At 34.9% G+C, this 6,000-nt stretch overlaps 1 protein-coding gene across 5 annotated transcripts in view; it reads right to left on the bottom strand.

Moving 5' to 3' along the window:
• Positions 1–1,465: 1,465 nt before the first annotated feature.
• ANKRD50 (ankyrin repeat domain containing 50) overlaps positions 1,466–6,000 on the bottom strand; it is a 51,011-nt gene continuing 46,476 nt past the window's right edge. For all 5 annotated transcript variants that reach the window (XM_081960028.1, XM_081960031.1, XM_081960030.1 and 2 more), the window contains exon 5: positions 1,466–5,602. The gene's annotated coding sequence lies outside the window, so the exon portion shown is untranslated. The remainder of the gene's footprint in view (positions 5,603–6,000) is intronic.

The raw sequence follows: 6,000 nt of genomic DNA, 5'->3' as shown, positions 1-6,000 counted from the left end.
CCAAATGTTCACACTTATCAAGTTTCTTTGATGAAGGAGGGGGATAACAGCAGGAAAGTTTTTTTCTTTTCTTTTCCTGGCATCTTTTCTATGCTGGGCACAAGCGCATTGTACTGTGGTCTGCAAACCACTTCAGTGTCAGCTAAATTTTTCAGCAGGTCATTTGTAGTAATCAATGAGTTCAGTTTTGCAGATCTAAATAAATTTAAGCCATTCTAAGGAGTTTCCTTAGTTTTGAAGTTAATGAAAGAGATTGGCTATTTAGTTGGCCACAGGAAATTTTAAGCTGTTATTTTTGCACACTGGAAGTACTGATCTTAGCTTTCACATCTGCCATATTTACTATTTTATTACTTTGAATCTGCTAACAATTGTACCTACATATTACAATTGTACCTACATGTATGTTTAACTTTGTACAATGTAGAATTTCTTTGAACTGTTCCTTTAGGGATTGATTAAAGCATACAATTAGGCTTAAAGGTCTCTAAAATTTTCTATACAACTGTACAGAAATATACAAATAATGGGCAATAGATTTGATAAAACTAGCACAAATTGTATCATTGTAATATATCGAGATATACTTGCATTCTACAAATCCCATCAGAAACTGATACAAATATGGGTACAGGAACAAAATTTTCTAGAATGCATCTTATTTCTGCATATGCTTTCCAATATTGAAGGGTTACAACACATCTGCTCATACCAATTATTTACTGTCATTTCTACAGGAGTGATAAAATTTCCCATCAATTACTATGCCAACTAGTTGTAGTGAAATCCAGAAGTTAAACAATCACAAAGGAAAATAATTCTAGTTGAATTGCCTATCCACTTCCCATATCGTTCCATTTCCTGGTTTCTAATCAATAATGACAGGTCAAAGTATTAGATATAATACTGCAAAGTTATTAGCATCATGATTTGTGTGAAATGCACTTCAAAACTTCTTCTGTTTTTGATGGGTCCATTCCAAGGATAAGCTAGTTTGAGTCAAACCAAATGGATTTAATTAAGTCTAACTTAAAGCTGGAAAATGGCTGCTGTTTGGACAAACATCTCATTCCTCTAGTAATCTAGGATCACTGTTTCAAATTAGCTCGTGTTACCCGTATTTTTCTCTTTTAAAGTAATGTTACATATGTTCCCACCATAAGTAGTGTAATTATTTATGATGCTATTTTTCCTATATAGTTACTAGTGGCTAAATATGCATAGTTTAGCTACCTCACATCATTTGGAAACTTTCCAACCTAATGCTTTACCTTTTATCACATATTGTATTCTAAGCCATCGCTCATATCCGAAGTGAATCAGGCATAGTACTGTATTACAAAATTAGGATTAAAAAACAAGAAGAAATGAAACATTTGATATAGTCACATCCAACATTCCATTAATATAGTTAGGCTTTGATTTTTCAGACAAGGGACAATAGCAAACAAATATAAAACAAATATCTGCTGAAAAGCAAATATATTTATTATGCACTTTCATATACATAAGGACTTTCGCTTAATATAATACAAGAAATAAAATAAAAATTTTACAATGTGAAATTCAATGTACATTTTAGGCTATTTACAAACAGTCCAGGAAAGAAAGTTTCAACTGTGCACCATGTTATTTGAACAGTTCCAATGGAGGATATCAAGCATTAATAGACATTTGCATAGCAGCACAGGTGACAAGAGGAAAGGAAGCTTTGAGTAAAAGCAAAGCCATTTCCAATACTGATTATAACAAGACCTAAATGGCACTGCTATACCTTAACATGTCAACATTTTGAAAGATAAATTAACTATCTGCTTCCTCTTAAGAATATCTACTGGGCTCACTTGTGCTACATATATTAAAATTCACTTTCTAAAACCTCAAAGGGTGATAATTTAGTTCATCTGGGAATGACTTTAGCCAGTGAAATGTAGGAAAAAAGTTTGTAAAATGAGGCAGAGTTTTGTTGATGGGGAAACAGAACAAGGAATCTTGAGTTATATTAAATTATAGCTGATCAGCCCTATCAAATCATGACTTAACAGAACTGAACACACCCAAGAACTTAACAATGGCAATAAAACATAGAATTGTCACTTTCAGATAATCAATGTTTACCCTTCTGAAGAGAGGCCACAAAAGTCAATATATTAAAATCATATATTAAAGCAATGTGAAAGAGTCTCACACTCTTGTCAAATGGGTAGATTTATAATAATGAGGGCAGGCATGCTGTATTCCAACAATGTTCTGAAAATATGCAGGAATTTTGAAACCAATGTATTATCAGAAAACACTTTTCTTCTGATCTTTTTTAATTGATTACTATGCTTAGGAGATATTCTTTGCCTTATCCCAGCTCCTCCAAATGATAAAATTATTCTGCTGAAAATCCAAAGGCTTCTGCAACATGGAGCCTTGTTGCGAGTATGGCCATAAATGTAATTATCAAGTCACAAATACATACTAGGATAAAACAAGTCCAGTAAATACAATCTCAGCAATAGCTAAGATAAGAAAGACAACGATCTTTAGGAATATTTTTAGAGTAAAACATTAATAAGAAATAAGGGCTGCAGTTTTGAATTGTTTTGCAATATTAGAAAAGGATATTTTCATGAGTATGAATTCCTGTTTACCTCACATGTAACTTTTATGCTCGCAATGCATACAACCCTGCATCTTTCTCATTGCAATATTTTCATTAGCCAGGATAGACTTCTTACTGACAAGCCTTTGCCACAAATGTTAACCTTATGGCAGAAATCCCCATAGTTGACCTATAATTTATTCCATAAACAGCCATGTTCGGAAAGTAAAGCAGTGACACTTGGTGACAACCCAGCAATGGGAAAAAACATGAATTTCCTGCCATAATTACCAGGAAGAATTAAGCTTGTTCCTCCTATCCTGAGTTGGTTTTTTTGGTCACAAAAGGGATGCACAGAGTAGCAGGGACAAGGTTTTATATCAATAGATACAGACTGCTACAAGGCAACTTCAAAGAACATTTCTTTGATACTACAGAGAGTTTGAGCTACAGAGTTTTTAAAATATATCTGAAAGAGTGAATCAAGTTCAATCCAGCTATATATTATGTTCAGCTGGAAAGATATTGTTGAAGTATTGACTTCTAATCCAATAATATTAATCGGTGCCAAAAATAAAACCTGAAAACAGAATTTTATATTGGGGCCACACACAAAACAAAAAGAAGCAAAACAAATAAGCCATTCTTACTGTTTTAAATATATGCAGACAAGTTATCTAGGGTTAGGCTTGTCAACTCTTCTAATCATTTCATTTTTCAATATATTAAATTACTTTATGTGAGTTATGTCTACTTAACACCAAAATAGGCACCAGATATTTTCAATTTGTTTTGAACTATGTTATTCATTAGTTTCAAACAGGGAGACAAATGGAGGTCTCTAAATTGTCAATACAATATAGTTCAGTGCAATAGAGATAATTTGTTTATTTCATATCATTTAACTGAGGATTGAAAGATTGAGCAAGAGCCTTCATATATTATAACCGCTTCACAATCACTAGGCTGTGTCTCTTCCACAGAAAAATATGAAGTATCAAGTCCGGCTGACAGACCTCAGTTGGCCTTTCAAAGAGGAAAAGGCAATGTGAACATAGATGTAACTTGATTTAAGTCAATTAAAAGAGGCCTGGTTTCAAACACATTCCTTCACCAATGCTGTTCAAAGCGAATGACAAGAACAAGCTTAATGACTTGTACCTAGTACGACAATTTAGCTACCGTTTTCAAAGGACTGGCATTCCTGGTGAGAGGCATCTGATTGTAAGGAAATATATTCATGGAAATACAATTTTAAATGAAAAGAAAAGTACCTCATATTGGTTTGGTATCATATGTTTGAGATGGCCTTTACTATGTATGTACACATTTTTTTTGAGAACACAAAATGTGAACAAGCCATACCCAGACATAACCAAACACTAACACTTGAAATTGCGGTGTTTTTTTTGGGGGGGGGGGAGATCATAAATGTTATGAACTATTATTATGGCTGCAACATTGAGAGGAAGTGAAGCTGAATTGTTGTCTGTGCTTGGAAAAAGCAGCTGCAGCCAGGCAGAAATGCTACCCACCCCATTTCCTTGAGGCTCAACACAAGCTCATGGTGTTTTTTTTCTCTCCAGAGGATTGTAAAAGTTTACAGGCCCAGAAACCTGAGAGCATTTATTCATTCACTCACAAATTTCCTCACAAGCCTCCACACCAGTGTTTCGGCTTCCTAGCTAATAGAGCCACACCCAGGCCTTTTCAAGGACATGGCAATGTCCAGAGAAAGCCTCACACTACCCAGAATCTTAGCTTACAAAAGCAAATGCTAAGACAGCATGGGGAGGTGTGTTTAAGAAGAAAGGTGATACAAAGATTAAAAAATGGAGGCAATATCTGGAGATTGGCAACTATTACAAGAAGGCAAGAGAACTTTCATTCAACGGCCAGGACCACAAGCTACAGTGAACAGTATTGTGTTGATGGGAACCCAACTTGCATCTTTGCTGGAAGCATGGTAGCAACCAGAAAAGGAACAACTGCATTGAGGCAGCACTTCATCCCAACCAATGTAAAAACATTTGGAAGAAGGCTAAGATTGAGTGCCACTTTTGGAGACTTTGTTAAAATATTTTGAGAACAAAATATTGAATATTAAAGATGTATTTACACGGCAACAGCAACTTCCAAATCGGAGAGGGGTGGAATTGACCCAGAGTAACAGGCTATTGTTGGAGAAAGTGGGTGCTGTAATAAAGCATTGCGTACAGATTTACTATGCTGTGATGTGCCCAGTCTTGGAAAGCAAAGACCCCTCAAAGGGCAATTAGCATTGTGGCTGGGGCAGTTGACCTAATTCTCTTCTACATGCAAATTGCACCCTTTGAGATAGCTCCAGTCTTTTGTATGAGTATACGTGAACTTACAGTAAAAAACATAAGAAATCTTATGACATCTTAAAGTTTAACTAGGAATCACATGCTGCAAAGTTGATGGTACAAGCATAAAACAGGAAAAAAATGACATTCAAATGGCGTTTAAAAGGCTTATTAAAAGAAATAACCAGATACATGTATATATTTGTGAAGTGAGGTTGTTTTTTAGGTAGCCAAACGTACTGATTATCTTTTCGAAAGAAAGCAGATTTTTTTTTGGCCATATTAAAATAAAATAAATACATAAGGCAATGCCTTTCAGCACAAGCCACCATGGCACCTTTACCCTGATGATGCCTTCCTGAAAAGGAGCTTACATTTCTAATTCTTAAAACTTTTTAGTTGTGAATATATGGCATTATCTTGTTCTGTTATTAAGGAAGAAAGTGCTTATTCTATGTATTAAGTATAAAGTACACAAAATACAGTTTCTGAAGCACAGATGGTTACATTAAGAAGGCAGCCTTAACTTTTAGGCACATTGCAGTAATCAAGGTAACTGTGCTGCAGTGATCACATTCAGAATTTTCAATGTAGTTTAATGAGCAAGAAATGCTTTTATCCCAGTCTAGCTGACAAACCGTCCTTGGCAACCTCTTCTTTTTGTTCCTGGTGTTTTGAAAACTTCCTAAAACAAAACAAAACAAAACGAAATTTTACATTCTGCCTCAAAAATCTCCAACTCTATCAATAACTGAACTATTTATAATGTCTTCAATGATATACAAATAGCGATGACTAAAACTCTTACAGTGTACCATCAATTTTTGAGGATATTTAAAATGGATTGTCTGTAATCAAATCCATATTTTGGTCAATAAATTACAGCAAGGGCTACTGTCTCTAAGTAACATTATCATGCCAAACTTGCTCTTAGCACTAAGGATCATCTTTACCCTATCTCAGTGATATCACGTTTTGAATTTCCCCTGCCTTCCCTCCCTCCCCACACACATTGGGTGCTACTCATAGGAACTAAGAAACAGAATATGGTGATACAGGAACATGATACATATGTTATGGTAC

This window comes from Natrix helvetica, assembly GCF_964273705.1.
Source record: "Natrix helvetica genome assembly, chromosome: 7".
Lineage (NCBI taxonomy): Eukaryota > Metazoa > Chordata > Lepidosauria > Squamata > Natricidae > Natrix > Natrix helvetica.
Note: the sequence above shows the minus strand (reverse complement) of the source record. Positions and strands in the feature narration are given on the sequence as shown.